Source organism: Lycium barbarum, chromosome 1, assembly GCF_019175385.1.
Source record: "Lycium barbarum isolate Lr01 chromosome 1, ASM1917538v2, whole genome shotgun sequence".
Lineage (NCBI taxonomy): Eukaryota > Viridiplantae > Streptophyta > Magnoliopsida > Solanales > Solanaceae > Lycium > Lycium barbarum.
Window position 1 is genome coordinate 39,850,191 of NC_083337.1, and position 24,325 is coordinate 39,874,515.

Here is a 24,325-nt window from a genome sequence, read left to right on the forward strand (position 1 = left end):
CATCGATAATCAATTCGGAAGGCAAAATAACATTAATAGCTCTCTTTTTCATCATTCGACAAATTTCCAATTATTCAATTCAATGGCTTACTTTCAAGCCACAATATCGTTCGTACATTCGATTATTAACCCAAATCCATACTAACAACATTCAAGAACATTCTAAACAATTCACATAATTTTTCCAACAATCAAATATTTTTTTTTCTCCAAGTGGCCGAAAACAGTCCCCTTAGCCGAGAGCAGCCCCCTATTTTCTTTCCTCATTTTCAAGTCATGTTTTGTATCACGATCCACAATATATCGATGTCATTCTCATAAAATATACAAATTACATCAACGCACAATAAGCCTCAAAACATCCCCAACCATCTCAACATCATTCTTGAGTCATTAAACACTTATTTCCAACTAGAATTCATATCAACGATAACTAAAATACTAAACGATAGTAACACGATCTTCGACATATTATAGGACTCACATTCGTCCACACTACACATATACATATGTTAATGATTCTTATATATAAGGATTGCATTAAGTGCACCAAGTTCTCCAAATCAGTCCGCAACGCTTACTATATCAATTCGGGACCTTAAACTCTCCTTTCCAACATAAAAGTCATCGCAACAACCATTCAAACGCTAAGCGACATTAATTCATTCCTTGCCTAACATGTGGGCTATACACGGCTACATTACCCACATATATACATATATTGATGATTTTTGTTTCTTCTCCACTCTACGACAATCAAATATGCTACAAACAATTAATTCATCAACCCAATACCACACCACACACATATACTTCACACGGTCAACACACCCAACACAAGACCCAACTTCAACATTCCATATTTCATGATTTTTATCCATTTTAACATACTACAACATGAATTAAACATCCACAACACATAAACAAGAGCAAAACTTACCTTTGTTCTTCACTTCCACCAATAGGCTAGGGTTTGCAAATAGGCACAACTAATGGTTGGATGACCCAAACGATGCTTCCACGTTACTTAGGGACTTCAATATAGTGGGTTTGTATCAAAGAAATAATTTTTAGAGAGGCAAAAATGGGACTTGGTTTTCCATAGCTCTAGCCGTGAGGTTGGAGGGAGTATTGCTCTCCAAAGTCTTGATATTTCTTTGAGTGGTGAATGAGAGAAAGATGAACTCTTGGTCATCTTTTAAGTCCACATGTATTGTACAAGTGATAATGGCCCACACAAGTGGTGGACTAATTAAAATTGACCACAAAATTTGTGTGGGCCATTTAAGGGTCTACACGGCCACAATGGGATTTTTGTACCACATTTTTAATTCCAATTTTATGAATTGTGGTCCCAATTTTTCCTAAGTGTTCAATGCCCACAATTTCATATATAACTTATGTCTCAAAATAAAATCAAAGGTCAAAAGTCCCGACTTCAAATCCCGGAATAGTCTTGGCCCTTACTTGTCATAGTTAATCCGGGTTGTCCCAATGTATAAAAATACGGGACGTAACATCCTCCCCCCCTTAAGAACATTCGTCCTCGAATGTTGGATTAATTCTACGGATCTTACTCAAATTTGGGGGAGTTTCCTTTATAGCCAACATATACAAATCATTCACAGATCAACATAGGCAAACAAAGAATTTGGATTACCTGAAGGTGCCGGAAATAGGTGAGGATACTTTTTCTTCATCAGCTCCTCAGCTTCCCAGGTCATTTCCTCGCGGTTATTATTCCGCCACAGTACCTTAACCGAAGCCACATCTTTATTCCGCAACTTTCTTACCTGACGATCCAATATGGCTATAGGCTGCTCTTTATAAGACAGCTCCTCTGTGACCCGTATATCATCTGTAGGGAAAATTCTGGAAGGGTCACCAATACATTTACGAAGCGTAGAAACATGGAATACCAGGTGAACCGCTCCCAAATCAGCTGGCAGATCCAATTCATATGCCACTTTGCCTATTTTACGAATAATCAGATAAGGCCCAATATATCTCGGACTGAGCTTTCCTTTCTTACCAAATCACATAACACCTTTCATAGGTGACACTTTCAGAAATACCTAATCGCCAATCTGAAACTCTAACGGTCGACGTCGTTTATCAGCATAAGATTTCTGTCGACTCTGGGCCGCTAATAGTCGCTCTCGAATCAGTTTCACTTTATCTACTACCTGCTGGACCACATCTGGACCAATTACTGAATCTCACCCACGTCAAACCAACCAATCGGAGATCTGCACTTCCTGCCATACAAAGTCTCATATGGTGCCATCTGAATACTGGAGTGATAACAATTTTTATTATAAACAAATTCAATTAGCGATAATGATCGCCCCAACAACCTCTGAAATCAATAACACAGGCCCATAGCATATCTTCCGGTGTCTGAATAGCACACTCGGCCTGTCCGTCGGACTGAGGATGAAATATTGTGCTATGACTCATCTGAATCTCCAGTCCTTCCTGGGACGAACTTCAGAAGTTAGTCGTAAACTGAGCACCTCAGTCGATTATAATAGATATAGGAATCCCGTGAAGTCTTATTATCTCATTAATATACACTCTGTCATAACTTTCAGCCGAATAAGTAGTCATGACTGGAATAAAATGGGTTGATTTCATTAGTCTGTCAACAATACTCTGAATAGAATCGTATCCGCGGTATGCCTATAATAAAGTTCATGCGAATCGTTCCTCGTTCCCAAACTGAAATTTCTAGTTCCTGAAGCAATCTGCCGGGCCTTTGATACGCGATCTTGACTTACTGACAATTTGGGCATTGGCCAACGGACTCTGCAGTGTCCCTTTTTCATACCATCCCATCAACATAAATATTTAAGATCGTGATACATTTTTGTGGATTCAGAATGAACAGAATGTCGAACATTATGTGCTTCGCCCAAAATTGATCATCACAGCCCTGCAACGTCAGGCACACATAGTCTGCCTCCGAATAATAATACCCCTTTCAGACGAAATTTCAACTAAGTCTTTTCTTTATCAAAGGTCGTATCTTTGTACTGTACAAGGATAGGATCCTCAAACTGATGCTGTTTTACCTCTTCCATAATCGACGATTCGGCGACTCCTCGAACAAAATCCCAATGTCTTCAGAATCGACCAAACGGACTCCAAGGCTAGCTAACTGATAAATTTCCACGAACCAATTCTTTCTCATCAAAATGTACATAAGTCAAATTTTCCATAGACTTACGGCTAAGTGCATTAGCTACCACATTGGCTTTTCCAGGATGACACAGAATATCGACATTATAATCTTTCAATAACTTAAGCCATTCATGCCGCAGATTTAGCTCCCTTTTGCTTAAAAATATACTGGGGCTATCATAGTCTAAATAATATCAGCGTGGACCCCATGTAAGTAATGGCTCCACATTCTCAAAACATGAATCGCCGCAGCTAATTCCAGATTATGTATGGGATAATTTCTCTCGTGCGATTTAAACTGCCGGGCAGCCTAGGCCATAACTTAACTGTGCTGCACTAATTCATAACCTATTCCAATACCAAAAGCACCATAATAAGTAACATACCCGACTGGCCCTCGGGAAGAGATAGACTGGAGCCGAAATAATTTTTTTTTCCTCCAGTACTGGAAACTGCATTCACACGTACCGGTTCACTGAAATTCCACGGCCTTCTAAGTTACCTTCGTAAATAATGCCGTAGTCGGAGCAAAGTCCTTCACAAATTTTCTGTAATACCTGGCTAATCCCCAAAACTGCGTATCTCGGTCTATGTCGAAGACCTAGGTCAACTTTTTATCGTTTCAATCTTCTGTGTGTCAATTGTTTCTATTTCTACTTACTTTACTTCACTTTCATCCGTTCCCCCTCTTTTGGGGTTGTGCTTATACCGTATCCATATTTTTCCTTTATAATCCATAACTTGATTACCTTCGTACGAGATCTTAACAGAATTACGAAGTGATGAAGTTCTCAATCATATAGTACAAAATCTTGTCTGATAGCTGGCACTCAAATAATTTAATTAATATAGCAATTTATCCTTTAAAAATCGTATCCTTCCTTCATACCCGTTCCTTATCCGTTGTTCTATTTTCTCGATAGTCAAATTATTTAATAATCGCATGATTCATCATTCCATGCCATAGGTTTTCCTTTGCCCTGCACTATTACACTTAAGTTCGTTTTCGCAAATAATTTCGTATTTTGCCTGTCGACCCTTTTTGGGGCTCTGCTTAAATAGGTTTCTTACTTTTCAATTTTCTGGCATTTTGTTCTCCTTATCTTATACTCAATCACTCTCTTTTCCTTCCAAAATATCGTCGTACTAGAATCTTTAATATTCTATACTCGATAAGTACCAATACGCAATGGGGGAGTTGATCCCATTTTCTAAGAGCGAATGAGTCCATACTTATTTATCATTAGAAAGACATATTCGTAATAATTTGAGTTTAGTCATTCTGTCTTTCTTTATGAATTCTGAGAACCTATGGATAAAATATCTCAACCAGTAGCAAAATAAATATCAACTCATTTCGTAACATCTGTACCATACCTCTCACTTTGTCTCACAAATTCTATTCTGTTAATGTCTCCCATATATTATAACGCTGGCTATTAAGGTTCACCAAGCGGTCGACATAGTCATAAATGGGGAGTCCTATACATACATACATATATCACTGTCATTTCTTTCACAAGACATCTGCAATCATTTGTTCAAACTCACTCTAATTCTAGAGCTGCGTTGCTTTTTTTTTTTTTTTTTTTTCTAATCCAATCCGTCTCAGCCCACGCGACCTTTATAAAGTTTCTAATCATTCCACGTACCTTAATTTCCTTTTAGGTTACTCCAAATTTCCTATTTGTCTCTTATATCCATATTTGCGAAAATCTTTGTACATCTCCCAGGGGGTCACCCATCCTAGAATTACTCTGGCCCTGACACGCTTAACCTTACAACCTTAATGTTTTTAGACGCGTTAAGGTCGGTATAATTGCATCAATTTCCCCGTACAACCTTTATCTCGTAATTTAAGGCAAATCGGGGTCTTACATATTTTCAAAACGTTCTCGTAGCGGGTCCCACCCCGATCTAGAGAGAATTCTTTTACTTTTCGGACTATATAGTCACCGTGTCGCCCCCTATAAATCCTCAATATTTTTCTTCTCATGCATATACATATATAATTTTAAACAGCCCACAACTTTAAGTGTTTATTCCACAAATTCCATCTCCAATTAGTCGACGAAGACTGATAAAATAATACTGTACAGCATTCTCCAACCACCAGCAAAAGAACACTAGAATCCGACGAACATCGCGAAATCCTTTAGTACTTAATTCACATAATTACCTCCATATTTATACATACATATATATATATATATATATATATATATATATATATATATATACTTCTTTTGAGTCATAACCGAACCATTTAATCCCCAACTGTCTGTTATACATTTAGTACTCCTCAAATGAACCGAACTTAATCGTTGGACATTTTTGCCTTTCACATAAGCTTTTCTGAAGCAACATGTGGTTGGAACATATTCTGGTCCGTTTAAATAAATTATGATTTTGCTACTCTTATATGCCTTCTCGAAATAAAATTTCCCAATCAAGGATAATGTTTCTTACGAATGGCATGGAGGGTACCTCTTAACTTTAATCCAACATAATAGATTACCCTATCGGTATCAATTTTCAAGACATACTAAGAACTCATATCTCGATCACCTTTTTATATTTCTGGAAAAATTTGGGCAGAGATTCCTCTGTATTTCTTACTATCCCAAAACCTGTACACAGGAAATACCAACCATGCCTCACAGGGCCAACACATATACATATATATATCATCATATCACATCGTATCATAGCCACATAGGGCTAACAATTTCAACAAAAAGTATGAAATTTCGAGATTTACCTCACATGCCTAACTCAAACGGCACTGGTGACATTTTCCTGTTTACTCTTCTTTTTAATCTTCAACTTTATATTTCCATCATACTTCAAATAGCTTCCCCGACATACATTTTTCATACCATTTCTTACCTGAGTACTATGCACCTTTCCATATCATCAGTCACTTTCTTACGTCGACACCGTCCTCCAGCTGAAATTAAAAGTTAGCAAAAAGGAATCCATTTCCTACAGCTGGCTCTATCGCACGATCTAAGATTCAAAGAAAGAAAACACCCTAAATGTCCTATAGCCTCCTGTTTATAGGTGTGGTGCACAACACACCGATAAACAAGACCCTACGAGACACGGTCTGTAGACATCCCAAAGACAAACCGCTCTGATAACACTTCTGTCACGACCCAGCCCCGTGGGCCGCGACTGGCGCCCTAGTTGGGCACCCAAACGTACCTATCCATATCAAATCACATACAAATAGCATATATGGCTATAACTGCTATATGCCGTCTCAAACTGTATCCAACTGTATCTGACACAAACATAAGCATATACATATATCGAAAAGCCGGAAAGGCTATCAAATATGTCCAAAAAGCCGACAAGGCTGTCAAATATGTCAAAAGCCGACAAGGCTGTCAAATGGCACAACGGCCCAAAACACAGATACAAATGCACGCCGACAAGGCTGCCATAACGAATAGAATCATACAAACACATCGGAACAGAAGTAGGCACACACACCCACAAATACGTCTACAGACCTCTAAACAGACCAACCGAATCATATGGCAGGACAGGGCCCCGCCGTACCCCTGAACAAATACATACACAATGAACGAAACTGTATACCAAAACATATGCTCTGAAGTGAGAAGAGCACTCCGAACAGCAAAGGAGGATGTCCTAAACTTGTGGATCACCAAACTGCGCATCTGTACCTGCGGGCATGAAACGCAGCCCCCCCGAAGAAAGGGGGGTCAGTACGAGATATGTACTGAGTATGCAAAGCAGAATATACAGAAAACAAACCTGAGACATAAAAGAAACAGAAGTGCCGAACATAAGTGCAAATCCAATCATATCAAAATGTTTAGTTTCAAACATGTAAGTCATGCATAGGGTACAGAAGAATATGGTCGCCCGCCCGTCGATGGCGCCATAACACAGCATAACACCAGAAACTTTCAAATCTCCGTATCCCCGTCACATATCACATCACCGCATAACGCCATACACAGGATAACACCAAATATAAGTGGAACCCGACCCTCTTTTGCGAGTAGCTCGGTGAACCATAAACACAGCATAACTCCGGAGTGTATCAAAACGCGCACGATAACAGAACCGACCCGGGACTCGGCGAAAGGAATATCAGAATGCACGAATAGAGTCGTGAGTAGTCATATGCATAAAATCATTATCATAAATTCAAACATAAGTAAAATGATCATATTTGAAAATCGAAATAATAGTCATACTAAATTCTTTCAAAGATTCTCCGGATTTCATAAAGTAAAAGTCGCGGGACCCACGGGTGGGTATTTACCCAAGTCAGGCCCGCCTATGGAAAACATACATATCGTATGTCATATAGACTTCTACTAAAATATTAGAGTAATCCGAGCATGTTTGTGAAAGATATGGCATTCCAAAAATTACGAACTTCTTTAAAGTGAACCCTTTTTATGCAAAATTCGGAAAACGATTATTTCAAAGACATAAGGGTTCATATTTCATGAAATCATACATAAGAGTGCCAAAGAAAATATACGGATCATAACATGCTCGGATTTCGGATTTGGAATTTCCTTAAGGCTCTAATTTAGCCTATGTAAAACTAAGACATGCCAAAAAGAAAGGAAGTTGCCTTACATACCTCGTACGCACTCCAAGATGGCCAATCTAAAGTAAATTCCAATATACGCCTCGGGCTCCCCAAGGTCTACAAATATACCAACGAATATCTAATATTAAACATAGGCACTTAAGCCATTCATTCCAACTAATCATTAAATTCTACAGAAAATTCGGCAGCATTTCCCCTGTAAATAGGCCATCCCGAGAATTTAACTCGCTCAAAATCAACAACAACAACCACAATAACCAACCTAGCAACATCGATAATCAATTCGGAAGGCAAAATAACATTAATAGCTCTCTTTTTCATCATTCGACAAATTTCCAATTATTCAATTCAATGGCTTACTTTCAAGCCACAATATCGTTCGTACATTCGATTATTAACCCAAATCCATACTAACAACATTCAAGAACATTCTAAACAATTCACATAATTTTTCCAACAATCAAATATTTTTTTTTTCTCCAAGTGGCCGAAAACAGTCCCCTTAGCCGAGAGCAGCCCCCTATTTTCTTTCCTCATTTTCAAGTCATGTTTTGTATCACGATCCACAATATATCGATGTCATTCTCATAAAATATACAAATTACATCAACGCACAATAAGCCTCAAAACAGCCCCAACCATCTCAACATCATTCTTGAGTCATTAAACACTTATTTCCAACTAGAATTCATATCAACGATAACTAAAATACTAAACGATAGTAACACGATCTTCGACATATTATAGGACTCACATTCGTCCACACTACACATATACATATGTTAATGATTCTTATATATAAGGATTGCATTAAGTGCACCAAGTTCTCCAAATCAGTCCGCAACGCTTACTATATCAATTCGGGACCTTAAACTCTCCTTTCCAACATAAAAGTCATCGCAACAACCATTCAAACGCTAAGCGACATTAATTCATTTCTTGCCTAACATGTGGGCTATACACGGCTACATTACCCACATATATACATATATTGATGATTTTGTTTCTTCTCCACTCTACGACAATCAAATATGCTACAAACAATTAATTCATCAACCCAATACCACACCACACACATATACTTCACACGGTCAACACACCCAACACAAGACCCAACTTCAACATTCCATATTTCATGATTTTTATCCATTTTAACATACTACAACATGAAATAAACATCCACAACACAAAAACAAGAGCAAAACGTACCTTTGTTCTTCACTTCCACCAATAGGCTAGGGTTTGCAAATAGGCACAACTAATGGTTGGATGACCCAAACGATGCTTCCACGTTACTTAGGGACTTCAATATAGTGGGTTTGTATCAAAGAAATAATTTTTAGAGAGGCAAAAATGGGACTTGGTTTTCCATAGCTCTAGCCGTGAGGTTGGAGGGAGTATTGCTCTCCAAAGTCTTGATATTTCTTTGAGTGGTGAATGAGAGAAAGATGAACTCTTGGTCATCTTTTAAGTCCACATGTATTGTACAAGTGATAATGGCCCACACAAGTGGTGGACTAATTAAAATTGACCACAAAATTTGTGTGGGCCATTTAAGGGTCTACACGGCCACAATGGGATTTTTGTACCACATTTTTAATTCCAATTTTATGAATTGTGGTCCCAATTTTTCCTAAGTGTTCAATGCCCACAATTTCATATATAACTTATGTCTCAAAATAAAATCAAAGGTCAAAAGTCCCGACTTCAAATCCCGGAATAGTCTTGGCCCTTACTTGTCATAGTTAATCCGGGTTGTCCCAATGTATAAAAATACGGGACGTAACATCTAGACTGAATTCGGGAACATTGGTGGAAATATAGGCTTGAAGTGAAAAATGGTTGACCCAAAGTTGAGTTTTGGGAAAACGGATCTTTTCCAGAATTTCATCAATTTCCTGAGGTCCGGATGGTTTCTTAGAACATGTATGGGTATTTGGTTTGGTTCCCAATGGTTTCGAATGCGTTTCAGAACTTAGGATGGGAAATTGGAATTAAGGCATCGGTGGTTGACTCGATCAACCAGACCTCTGTTGGGAATTCTGAGGATACAGGCACGTTCGTAGCACATTTTTATGTGGGACTAGGTATCTGGTATGTGAGCAAATGGCATCAGGTGTTAGTCAAAAAAATGGATCGAAAAGAAAAACTTAGGCCAAGTTCTGGTGTCCGGTGTCGGCCTTGGAGGCACGATGTTCACCTCGAAAATTTTATGTCATTGAGTCGTAAATAGACTAGTGCAAGCTTAAGATTAACATGAAGCTCTCACGACTATAAAAGAGTATTTGGAAACCTTAAAGTATACACAGTAAGATTTTTAAGTTATATCACTTGGTGAAGCTAGGTTCGTCAAAAGGAGAGAAGTATAAGTTGCGTTTGGGGAAGATTTCATAGTTATCGAGCTAACAGATATTTAGCAAGATTTTGAGGATGAGTTATGAGGTTCTTTAGATTGTTAGTGAAGCGTTAAACAAGTGCCAGGAAGGTGTTACGAGGATTGGAAGCTAAACGAATCAATTAGAACAAATCCGGAAGAGTTGTGGATTGCACGGTCATATATACGGACCGTATAATTTATACGGCCCGTATATCTGTCCGTAGAACCCTTCCAGAGAGGGATGACACTCTGGAGGAAATTTATGGTCCATTATACAGACTGTATAATTAACACGGTCCATATAGTAGGCCGTAGATTTCGGGGTCGGTTCCGAATTCCATTTTTATATATACACGATCCTTCTTCTTTTTTTCTCATTTTTCCACTTCTCGAACATTCTGTAAACCTTTAGAACCCTCTCCATAACATTCTCTAAACTTCTAGAACCCTCTTCATATCATACTAACACATATCTAAGGGAAAAATCAAAGATCAAACATCAAAAGTTGGTAGAACCAAGGGTGTAAATGCTTCCTAAGGTTGCTAGAAGTTAAGAATCTTTTTGGTATTAAAGTTGAGCTTTTCTCAAGAGGATTATTTCCATCCAAAGATCATCCCTACATAATCAAAGGTGAGTTCTACAATTGTTTCATGTTATTGATGAGTAGTTGAAGAATTTGCATTCGGAACAAATATAGAATATGAACTCAGATATGCAAATAATGGTATGTTGAGTTGAATGGCAGTTTGAGTTATGATTTAAGGAGTAATATGGGTATAATATTGTTATGAATGACGCTAATGATGTTGAGGAAGTATTATGTGAATAATGAATATGATGTTGTAGTATAGTTAGGGTGATGGAGGATTTTGGAAGTCAACTAATGTCTAACTCGAAGGAATTTACGTATTATGATATTATGGGTGTTGTTATGAATTTTGGGACTTGTTTTATTAAATGAGGAAAAGTTGTCGAAACAAAGGAAATGCTACCCAATTCTCATTAGCCTTAGCCTCTTTAGTTTAAGCTTAAATATACTTCCGATTATCTGATTTTAGTACGAACCTTTTTTGTATGCAGAATTGTGAGCTCGGAAGGAGAGCGCTTAGCCGTTATAGTTAAGGAGACCTAAAGGTATGTAATGCTAGTCCCCTTCTTTCAAAGGCATGACTTATATACTATAATCCCTTTTCTACATTGCCATGACCTTCTTACATCCCAAACGATAAAAGTTAAAGATCCTTAAGAGTTTCTTACGAGATAGGTTTTATGATAGTGATGATGATAATTACGCTTTCATGAGCATGATATTTCTACGTTTATGATTTCATTGATGCTATTCCTTGTTGTTTCCTCACCTCATGGTACTAGTTCTTTCAAGGCAAGGCATGGCAATGATGACATTCCATAATGTAATCGGAGGTTCCCAACCTTACGTCACTCCGATAGAGCTATAGCTTTTACTTGAGCTTGCATGCATGCTTGATGTTATGTACATGATGATGATACACCGGTCCTAGTTGGCAGGGCATGACACCACTTCGGTGGGCGGCTTATGGATAATGATAACACCGTGTCTTTATGACACGGGCATGACACCACTAGTGGGCGGCGTGAGATGATTACCCCGGACGTGGGCTAATGCTATTATTATAGATTATGTATGTATCTATGTATGATATGTTCAAATGGTAAAGGAAAGCATGCATGATTCCACCTCAAGAGGCACGCAGTTTCAGTTAATTTTTTTTTATTATGCTTTCTGTATTTCTTATCATGTTACCATACATGCCATACATACTCAGTACATTGTTCGTACTGACGTCCTTTTCTTTTATGGACGTTGTGTTCATGCCCACAGGTAGACAGGGGGACGACCCAGATTCCTAGGAGCCGGATCAGCTTGCACAAGAGCACTTCCCTATTCTGGAGGTGCAATTTTTGATATGTTCTTTTGTGTATATACTTGGGTATGGCGGGATCCTGTCCCGTCGTCATGACTTTAGTGTTTCAGTTAGAGGCTCATGGATACATATGTGTGAGTAGTAGATGTCATGTGACCCCTTAACGTATATTTTGTATGTCATTCTTTTGTTGCCGTGAAGGCATATATATATATATATATATATATATATATATATATATATATATATATATATATATATATATATATATATATATATATATACATGTTTTTGTGGAATAGTTTATGATCAATTCGTAGTAAGTATTATCTTGGAGGTTATATATATATACAGGTTGGGTAAGATAGTAGTATGAGGAGTGCTGCTCGGTAGTCAGCTCCGGGTACCCGTCATGGCCCTCTAGTCGGGTTGTCACAAAAGTGGTATCAGAGCAGTTCCGTCCTAGGGTGTGTCTACGAGCCGTGTCTAGTAGAATCTTGTTTATGGGTGTGAAGCACGCCACACTTATAAACAAGAGGCTGCGGGGCATTTAGGAACAATGACCATCCTTCTTCCTTATAGATCGTGCGATAGAGCTATAATGTAAGATTTTATTTTGTCCTAATTGTGCGTTATGATTTCAGCGATGCCACCAAAGAAGAAGCAAATCCGCACAATATTAGGTGTCGCTGGAGAAGGTACCAGTCGAGAACCCCCAGTTGAGTTAGGACATAGCTAGGCTCAGAGTGCTACTCCCTCGCATGCCACTCATATTCCTCCAGCAGCAGAGGAGCATGAAAGGGCCCCAGCCCCTTCCCCTATTGCTCCAGATCAGGACCTACGAGATGTAGTCCAGTTGCTGACTCAGTTAGTTGACGCCCAGGCTCAGTGGCAGAGTGCGGGTCCATATGATAGGGTGACTAGTGCCCGAGCCCGTGATTTTATGAGCTTGAACCCTCCAAAATTTTTCGAGTCAAAACCGGATGAAGACCCGCAGGGCTTTATTGATGAGGTGTTGAGAAAGCTGAGAATAATTCATGTTTCTGATACTGAGTCCATGAAGTTGGCTTCCTATAGACTCCGGGATGTAGCTATTCTATGGTATAACAATTGGATTTCTGCAAGAGGGGAAAAAACATCTCCCCCGAAATGGCAAGAGTTTGTGGATGCTTTTATTCGTCATTATTTGCCACCTGAGGTCGATTGGCTCGCGCTGATAAATTCTTGAATTTCAAGCAAGGAGGTATGAGTGCCCGGGAATATATCCTTAGGTTCAATTCATTGGCTAGATATGCTCCGGCCATGGTAGTGGACATGGGAGACCGGGTACATCGGTTAGTGAGTGGCTTAGGGCCACACTTGTTTAAAGATTGTTTGACAGCTTCACTCCTAGAAGGAATGGACATCTTGCGTATCTAAGCCCATGCCCAAAACCTAGAAGATCAACAACCACCGCACAGGAGTGAGCGAGATGTTGATAGGGGATATAGTAAGAGGGCCAGATCTTCCGGCCCTAGCGGTGAATATAGAGGGGGCCAGAGACCACAGTATTCCAGATATTTAGGCCAGTCTGCAGCTAGTGCACCTCCTCGGTTCGCGGGTAGAAGATTTGATCGCCCTATTTATTCTGGACAGGGCCAGAGTTCGAGATTTTCAGGCCCCCAGGTTGGAGGTGATCCCAGTCAGAGGAGACCACCGGTGCCACGGTGCAGCCAGTGCGGTAAGCTACATTCAGATCAGTGTCGCCGAGGCTCGGATGCTTGCTATGCCTGCGGCCAGACTGGGCATATGATGCGTGACTACCCCTCGGTGAGTGGCAGATGTGGGGCCAAGCCCACGGGTTCAATAGCAGGTTCCTCGTCGTCCGTGCACCCCGTAAGGCAGACTCTCCAAGTTTCAGCGGATCGTGGCAGGGCCAGAGGAGGAGCTTTTAGTTCGAGCAGTCCCTAGAGCCGTATTTATGCATTGGCCGGATGATAGGAACTTGAGACCTTTCTAGATGTTGTTACACACCAGCACCGCAGCAGCGGTTCCGCTGGGGCGGTAGCCCTGCCGCTGCAGTGGTCCTAGCCATTTAGGCTTGACCCTGATGTGGACAGGTGGCCGCTGGGGCGGTCACGATACTGTTGTAGCGGTTGACGGGTAGTAAAATCCATTAAATGAGTCTTAGACCCTCATTATTTCATATCTCGATATTGGAGCTTGGGAAAGCTTTTCTTGGAGACAAATTGAAGGAATTCTTGGAGATAAAACTTTGTCTAATCCTTTACTCCTTGAATCACAATCATTTTAGATTTTCCCCTTCCCCTTTCAATCCCATAGAAATGAAATTTGAAGGAGGGTTTTTGGAGACTTTTCCCTAATATTATACTCGATAGATTGATAATGTTGATATTAAAATGTGATGAATCTGAGCTTAGTAAGCCCATATCTATCTTCCACATCTAACGTTGAATTTTGGATTTGGAGAATTAAGGTTCATACCCAATTTGGGCTTTTTTACTTGGATCAGAAATTAGACAAGTTCTTAAGCTAAATCAACAATTAATGGTTGGGTTATGATTCCCTAGTACTTAATTTGGTATTTTGCCCGTGAATTTTCCATTTTGCCCAATTTCTAGGGTTAAAAATGGATTTAATTGAAATAGTAACAATACTAGTATCAATCTTCATAATTTCTAATATAGAATTCAATTATGCTTAGACTACTTTGGTTATGAGCTTCAGAGGAAGGGCAAGGCAATAAAGTAACTTGTTGGTGTTGCGGTTCGGCAGTCCAGGTAGGTTATGGTTTATTTTGATGGGACTTCGTATAGTGAATCACATACTTAGATTATGAGGTCGGAGATAGCATGTGAACCTTCGGGTATGAAGTTGGGATAGATATTGCCTTAGGTTTAGGCCCTGATGTGTGTTGGGGCCAGCCACCCCGTTATGTGTATTTGATTGATTAATTGTGTTGGCTTGATGCCATGTGTAGTGAATAGATATTGAGTCTTGCTTGTCTTCCTGATTGGGATAGAATGGACATACCGTTGTTAGTATTTGTGCTCAATATATGTTGGCGCACCCATTGTTGGTACTTGAGTTATTTATAAGTGTTGGCGTACCCACTGTTGGTACTTGACTTGATATATTTTGGCATACCTACTGTGGTGTTTTGAGATGATACGTTGTGGCATACCTCGTTGTGGTATTTTTGATATTAAACCTGAATGTTGATGATTGACATATATATTACACGCATTCTCTCATATTCATTCATAGCCGATACCTAGTGATGACCCGGTATTGTTGATTGAGCAAAACTGATATTTGATAAATTACTTTACCTGAGTGATTGTTAAAAGGCCGATGTCCAAAGATCCATTTCGGAATCATTGTTTATATGAAACTGATATTTGATAAACTCTTTTACTTGAGTGATTGTGAGAAGGTCGATGTCCGAGGTTCAATTCTGAAATTGTTGATTTGTGAAACTGATATTTGATAGAATCTTTTGAGTGACTCTGAGGAGGCTGATGTTTGATGGTTATATTCGGGCATCATTGTTGCATGGTCGATTCCAATGTAATCCCGGAATCGTTGTTAGTGCATGGGCTCCGCGGGTCCCCCAGGGTGGTGCCGGTGAGACTCCCCCTGTGAACAATTAGTTAGGGTCCCGTCTGTCTGTTTGGCAAAGATCCGGGATGGGTGGCACTTAGACTTCGCAAGTCACGCTGGGTTGTGCTACCGAGACGTCGATATTTCTGTCCAGAGTACATGTGGACACCTCATTTGCATGGCACAACATTGCATTCATACCATTTGCACTGCATTGCATTATTACTTGATCGAGTGTGGTGATTGTTGGTATTGTGATGATTGGATTGTGTCGATTCTATTATGGTGCTCAGATTGGATCTAGTATACTCGGACTTATCATATTGGGGTTTAGATGCTTATATAGGTGATGACGGATTTCGGTTGCGATCATATTGTCTCATGCTTGATTGTTTTATTTGCTTATCTGCTTTATTTTCTGAATTGTGTTAACTATTCTTAGTCGGTCGATGATGCCTACAAGTACTGTTGTTTGTACTGACATGCACTTGTTGAATTCTTTTATGAATGCATAGTATCAGGTCAGATATACTTCTCTGACTCGTGGCTAATCGACACTTCAGCTTCCACTTGAGTTTTCTAGGGTGAGCATGGCGTCCGCTGACCTCGAAGACTCTTCTATTACTTATGTCTTGCTTTCCATTCAGAGACATGATTTGAGACTACTTATGTATTATTATTCAGACTTCAGTATTCGGATGTAGATGCTCTTGTATGAACATACTAGATACTGGGGTGGATTTCATTTACTTTCGCACTTGTTAACACTAGATTATATTGTGAGACTTACTTTATTTTACTTCCTTCCACTATTTTCTAATAATGTGAATGTTGAGCTAAGGGTTCACCTACCGAGCTAGAAAGGTAAGTGCCCACATGACCTAGGCTAAAATAGGTCGTGACAAGTTGGTATCAGAGCTCTAGGTAACCTGGTCTTCATTACAAGAGTGTGTCTAGTAGAGTCTCGTCGATCCGTACGATGAGTTCCGTACTTATCTGCGGGAGGCTGTAGGAAATTTAGGAAATCTCACCTTCTTTCTTCTCGTCGTGCTACTTTATTCAAATTGGTATCTGGAAAGATTAAATTGGTATCTGACTCTTATCTCTTCCCTCACAGATGGTGAGGATTCGCGCCACGCCAGTATGGAGGTTGTACATGAGGTTGACCCCACCGATTTTCATAGGCGCACCAGAAGAGGAAGCCTATGAGTTCATCGTGATCACGCATGAGCTACTCCATGCAGTAGGGATCACGGATACCCTCGGAGTTAGGTATGTTACCCTTCGATTCAGTGGTAGCGTGAGGTCATAGTAGAGAGACTACCTTTTAGCAGGCCAGCATGCGCGTGCCCACTTACATAGGAGCAGTTCTATGGGGTGTTTCTGGAGAGGTACGTGCCACGGTCACGGACGAATGAGATTCAGCATCAGTTCCACGATCTCCGTCAGAAGGGCATGTCGGTTACTACCTATGCACTGTCCTTCTCCTATCTGGCCCATTAAACCTACCCATTGATTCCGACGGAGGTCAGCAGGAAACGGCAGTTCATTAGCGGGCTGGATGGTCCACTCTAGCTACCCTGTATCTAGCTGGAGGCTGAGGGCGCTTCATTCCAAACCATTGTTGATTGTGCAGTGAGAGTTGAGGCGATAAGAGCTAGGCTGCTTCATCTAGGTCTTCAGTTTTCGTGTTTCAGCACTCGACTCCTCTTACCTGTTTCTCTTGTGGAGTGTTTGGGCATGTTGTCAGGAGATGTCACGGACCTAGGTGGGATTATCAGCCGCCGAGGACTCTTATATCATCCGGTGGTCGAGGAGGGACTTCTCATAGAGGCGGTGCTCAGTCAGGCCGCAACACTTCCCATGGTTCTAGAAGTGGATCCCAGTCAACTAGAGATGGTACTCAGAGTGTGAGAGGGGGATCCCAAACTGGGCGTGGTGGTGCCCATTTTTACTCATTTCCTCGTAGGCCCGAGGCAGAGGCCTCAGATGTTGTGACCTCAGGTACCATTTTTGTCCGTCATAAAGCAGCATCTGTGCTATTTGATCCGGGATCCACTTATTCGTATGTATCTGCATTTCATGCCGTTGGTTGGGATTTACCCTGTGATAGCATAGACATACCTGTTCATGTGTCTACTCCGATCGGAGATTCTGTGGTTGTTAATCGAGTCTACCGGTCTTGTTTGGTTACTTTTATGGGGTACGACACTTGGGTAGATTTGATGACTCTTTATATGGTGGACTTTGATATTATATTGGGTATGTCCTCACTTTCTCCTTACCGTGCGATCTTGGACTGTCACGCCAAAACTGTCACTTTAGCCATGCCAGGCATTCCTAGGCTTGAGTGGAGAGGTACTCCAAGTCCCGCTCAGAAGAAGATCATGTCCTTCCTTCGGGCGAAGAAGTTAGTAAGTAAGGGTTGTTTAGCGTATTTGGTGCATGTTCGTGATACGACAATTTCATCTCCACCCCTTGAGTCTATTCCTATTGTGAGCGTGTTCGCGGAGGTATTTCAGTCAGACTTGCCGGGTATGCCACCCGATCGCGATATTGATTTCTTATTGATGTAGACCCAGTCACTCGCCCGATTTCCATCCCACCATATGGGATGGCACCTGCCGAGTTGAGGGAGCTTAAGGAACAATTGCAGGATTTGTTAAGAAAGGGGTTCATTAGACCGAGCGTCTCCCCTTGGGGTGCTCCCGTGTTATTTGTGAAAAAGAAAGATGGGACTATGACGATGTGTATTGATTACCGCCAGTTGAACAAGGTAACTATTCGGAACAATTGTCCTATGCCTTGTATTGATAATCTATTTGACCAGCTTCAGGGTGCTTCTGTGTTTTCTAAGATTGATTTGTGTTCCGGCTATCACCAGTTGAAAATTAGGGTGGAGGATATTCCGTAGACAGCATTTCGGACGAGATATGGCCACTATGAGTTTTTAGTGATATCTTTTGGGCTTACCAATGCCCCGACTGCATTTATGACTTTGGTGAATGACATCTTTAGGCCGTTCCTTGATTCTTTTGTGATTGTGTTTATTGATGACATCTTGGTGTATTCCAAGAGTAGAGTGGAGCATGTGAACCATTTTCGTGCTATCCTTGGGTTTTTGAAGAAGCATAGCTTGTTTGCTAAATTTTCAAAGTGTGAGTTCTGGTTAGAGTCTGTGGCATTCTTAGGTCATGTGGTGTCCACGGAGGAGATTATGGTTGATCCACAGAAGATTGAGGCTGTGAGGGGTTGGGCGAGGCCGACTACTGTTATCGAGATTTGTAGTTTTGTGGGTTTGGCCAGTTTTACCGTAGCTTTGTGAAGGGTTTTGCTGCCATTGCTTCGTCCTTGACCAGATTGACTCAAAAGGATTTTCTCTTCCAGTGGATTGATGATTGTGAGGAGAGCTTTCAAAACTTCAAGCATCTTTTGACCACAACCCCGATCCTAGCCTTACCTGTGGAGGCCAAGGACTTTGCTGTCTATTGTGATGCTTCACGTATAGGTTTAGGTGTTGTGTTGATGCAGAAGGGTAGGGTGATAGCTTATACATCCCATCAGTTAAAAGTTCACGAGAAGAATTACCCTGCCCATGATTTGGAGTTGTTGGCTGTAGGCTTCGCCATGAAACTTTGGAGGCATTACCTGTACGGTGTCCATTGTGAGGTTTTCACCGATCACTGTAGCCTTCAACATGTGTTTACCTAGAGAGATCTTAATTCCAGGAAGCGCCGACGGATAGAACTCCTAAAGGAATATGACATCTCTATTCTGTGTCACCCTGGTAAAGCCAATGTGGTGGCTGATGCCTTGAGTCACAAGGCAGTGAGTATGAGGAGTTTAGCTCGATTGATTATTTCCGAGAATCCGTTGGCCATGGAGGTTCAGACTCTGGCTAATAGTTTCGTCCGTTTCGACACCTTAGCCCCGGGCAGGATTTTGGCTTGTATAGAGGAGAGATCATCGTTATTAGATCGGATCAAGGCTCTTCAGTTTGAGGATTCTCAATTGAGCAAGATCCGAGATAAGGTGTCGAGAAGGGAAGCCAAGGTGGCCGTGATTGATTCTGAGGGCATTCTGAGGATTAGAGGACGCGTGCTCGTTCCTCATGTTGGTGATCTGATTCAGTTGATCTTACCTGAGGCTCATAGCTCTCGCTATTCCATTCATCCGGGAGCGACTAAGATGTACCATGACTTGAGGAAGCACTATTGGTGGTGCCGTATGAAGAGAGAAATAGTTGATTTTTTGGCTAAGTGTGGAAATTGTGAATAGGTAAAGTATGAGCACCAGCGACCCAGTGGGGTGCTTCAGAGGATGCCCATTCCCGAGTGGAAGTGGAAGAGGATTACCATGGATTTTGTCACGGGTCTTTCGAAGACCATTGCCAAGTTTGATCCTATTTGGGTGATAGTTGATCAGTTGACTAAATCCGCTCACATTGTTCCAGTTTAGGTTTCCTATACTGGGGAGAAGTTAGGACAGATGTATATTTGGGATATCGTGAGATTACATGGGATCCCTACTTCTGTTGTATCTGATCAGGGCACTACCTTCACTTTCCGATTCTGGAGAGCATTTCATGACGAGTTGGGTACCCGATTGGAATTTAGTATAGCTTTCCATCCCCAGACCGATGGCCAGTCCGAGCGGACAATCCAGGTGCTTGAGGACATGTTGAGAGCATGTGTTATTTACTTTGGTGGTCATTGCTATCAGCACTTGCCCTTGGTAGAGTTTGCGTACAATAACAGTTATCATTTAAGTATTGGTATGACGCCTTTTGAGGCTTTATATGGTATGAGGTGTAGATCTCTGGTTAGTTGGTTCGATGGGTTCGAGGCTCGACCTGGGTGCACGGATCTATTGAGAGAGTTTCTTGATAGAGTGCGAGTTATTTAGGTTAGACTCGTGGCAACTCAGAGTCGGCAAAAGATGTATGCGGACCGAAAGGTCCGGGATTTGAAGTTTGCTATTGGTGACCAGGTTCTATTGAAGGTTTCACCCATGAAGGGTGTTATGAGGTTTGTTAAGAGGGGCAAGTTGAGCCCCAGGTACATTGGTCTGTTTGAGATTGTGTATTATATTGGTGATGTAGCTTATGAGTTAGCATTGCCGCCAGGCTTGCCGGGAGTTCATCCAGTCTTTCATGTTTCGAGGTTGAATAAATACCATGCCGACGGAACCTACAGTTTCTATTGGGATTCTATATTGCTTGATGATAATTTGACTTATGAAGAAGAGCCTATCGCGATCTTGGATAGGCAGGTTCGGAAGTTGACATCTATTACACCTCGTAGTTTTGAAATTCATAGGTGTTGGTTGTTTCAAGTATGGACATTGGAGTTACCTCCAAGCAAATATGAGGTTAGATGCGCTTATCTTATGTTTATGAGGGTTTAAGTTCGTATAATAAGCGGCGGAAGGATTGGAGGGCAAGTGAATCAAGAAAATTAAGTTTGTTGTTTTTTGGAGAAAATATGAGGGGTAATTTTGGCCCTAATTGAGGAACGAATATCTTATAGTATATGAGGAGTTGTGAAGTGAAACAAAAGCCCAAATTGAAGCCCGGGAAGTCTAGTTTTCAACGCAACAAATCGCGTGTCAATCCGGCATCATAAAAGAGAATTATGAACATTTTAAGACAGACTGCCAGTGCAGGGCTTAACCCTGCGCGAAGCTCCAAAGGGTAGCGCGAACACACAGAGAAGCATTTGGTAACTCTGCGCGAACGCGCGCCAGGGCAGCGCGAACGTGCAGAAGGATTTTAGAGTCGCTGCCAACTGACATTAATCCACTATATAAGGGGTTAAACCCCCCACTTTCCTCCGTAATAAATTCGCCAAAAATTCTAGAAAGCTCAACAAACATATGAGAGCTTATCTACACCACAAAAGTGAGTATTTTGAGTAATTTCAAGTGACGGAGTATGAATCGAGGTCCAGATAATGTGTAGATGAATCGAGGTCCGGATAACGTGTAGTCGCGATTATAGTTTTGTTTTACGATGGAGTTAGTTCGGATTCGACACAAATATTGAAATCTTGCTATTCTAGTAAGGATAAGGAATAAATCTCTCTTTATTAACGTTGATGTAGGAATATTTACGAGAATAAAAGTTATAGTTTGTTGTGTTGATGTTGTTGGCTTGTGGATTGAGGTTTGAAGAAAGTTTTGGATGGAATTGTGCATATTTGTCATGTAGGATCTTGATGATATTGTTGTTGATGTTGTTGATATTGTTGGGAGTTGTTTTGGTATTTGGAGGAAGTAGATAATATAGGGGAGATGCTGCCCAAATTTTCATAACCCAAATTAGTCTTCGATAACTAGTACATATAAGTTGATGGGAAATATGACGAAAGTATGATTAAAGATGTATTTCTCGCTCGGGTGAAGGGCGAGCATCGGAGTAAAGGATCCTTTGAACATGAGCATTCCATAAAAAAATCACTCCATTCCTATGCTATGTATTTCAAATCTTAATGCCTTAATTACTTGATTGATTCTTGAAATATTAGCATGTTTATCATCATTAAGTTATTTCCTTGGATTCGATACGAATTCCATAAATTATTCTAAGGTTATGGCCTTACATCACTCCGAAAAGCCCGATGTTATTTCATTGACTCCTCATGCATTATATATATATATATATATATATGCACTATTATACTACATCGATTTGCGCTATAGTCGGCCGAGTACCACACTTATTGTGCAACCACTGATCAGTTGGTATTACACACCGAGTCCCGAAAGGGCTGGGTACGTTACACACCGAGTCCCAAAAGGGCCGGGTACATTACACATCGAGTTCCGAACGGGTCGGGTACATTACACACCGAGTCCTGAAAAGGCCGGGTACGTTATAATGATGATACTATTTATATATATATATATATATATATCATAGAAAATCAACAGCCAGAAAACCTTATTTAGACAGAAATAGGCATGTAAGAAAATATCGAACAGAAAGGAATTATAAAAATAAACTAGAATGCTTTACATGTGGAAGTGTAGAACACTTAGTAAATACATGTCCAAAAAGAATAAATAATAAGACAATAAATTCTCAGTTAATTGAAGATTTTCAAGAAACGTTAATAAATGTAGACTATTATATGTCAGACACAGAGAGTATATATTCTATAGTAAGTGTAGACACTGAAGAAAAATTCAAAACGGACTCATCAGACTCAGAAGAAGAAGAATTAATCAATGAAATTGGATTATAAAATCTAGACTTAGAAGCAATAGATAATTTAGCCAATATAGCGGAAGACTGTAACCATGAGTTCGAACGAAATAAGGGATTGGATAGTAATGCATGCTTCTTTTGTAAATGGTATCCTAGTAGAGACAAAAGATATATATATATATATATATATATATATATATATATATATATATATATATATATATATATATATATATATATATATATATATATATATGTGTGTGTGTGTGTGTGTGTGTGTGTGTGTGTATATACTTGCATATGATTTCTAAAATCATGTATTGTACATTGCACGTTCGCATGTGGCTCAGGTTACTTCTATCCTCCTTATAATTCTGTCTTACTCATGCTATTGATTCCTACCTTACAGACTCAGTACTTTTATCCGTACTAACGTCCTATTGCACGGGACACTGCATTTCATGCTGCAGGCTCTAACAGAGTTATTTTAGAGCATCCGTAGTAGGACTTTCAGCTTCAGCGGTGTCAGCAAGTGCCACTACTCCAGGCTTTCTATCTTTCGGTACTTTTAAGTTAATGTAATATATGTCTATATGTACATTCTTAGAGGCTCATAGACATAGTGGGGTATGTAGATGCTATGTATGGTCTTGCCGACCTTGTCTAGGTTGTGATATTTTCCTGTAAGCCTTGCCGGCTTTATGATATTCGTGATGTTGTACCGACCTTGTCGGTTCGCATACATACATATATGTTGGATTATCGAACTTTTTTATGTTGGGCCTTTTCTGTGTGTAGGTGTACGCTAAGTTATAGTATATGGTATTCAAGGTAATCATTAAGTCAGCTGGTTCCCGGCCTGTGAGTCGGAGCCCGTCATACTCCACGTTGGGGGTGTGACAAATTGGTATTAGAGCAATTCAATCCTAGGGTGTTTATGAGCCGTGTCCAGTAGAGTCTTGGTTATCGGTATATCGTGCATCATATATATAGCCAGGAGGCTACAGGGCATTTAGGAAGATGCTTTTGTCAAGATCTAGATCGTGTGATAGAGCCAAGTAAGTATTATATCCTGTATTTTATACATTCAGATGTTTCAAGATAATCGCGATAAGTTAAGGGCAAGGCTATTATTTTCCTTCCGATTTTATTTTAATACACAAGTTGGTTATTAGTGGTATGGAAATATTGAGAAAGGCTTGGGGTAAAAAGAGAAAAATTAAAAAAAAAATGGTCATGAAAGCCACAATGGCCGTGTGGCATGTGGGGGTCCCACCCATGGCTTGGCCAATTAACTCAAGCCATGAGTGGGGGCATGTGTCCACCTTATATTTGTAGGAGAAAAGTATATATATATAGATAAGTGATGACCAAACAAGACATGTTCATCTTTTTAATTCAAGAAGCCTGGAGAAGAAAGAAAAAAAAAAGTATTCGGCCATGGTTG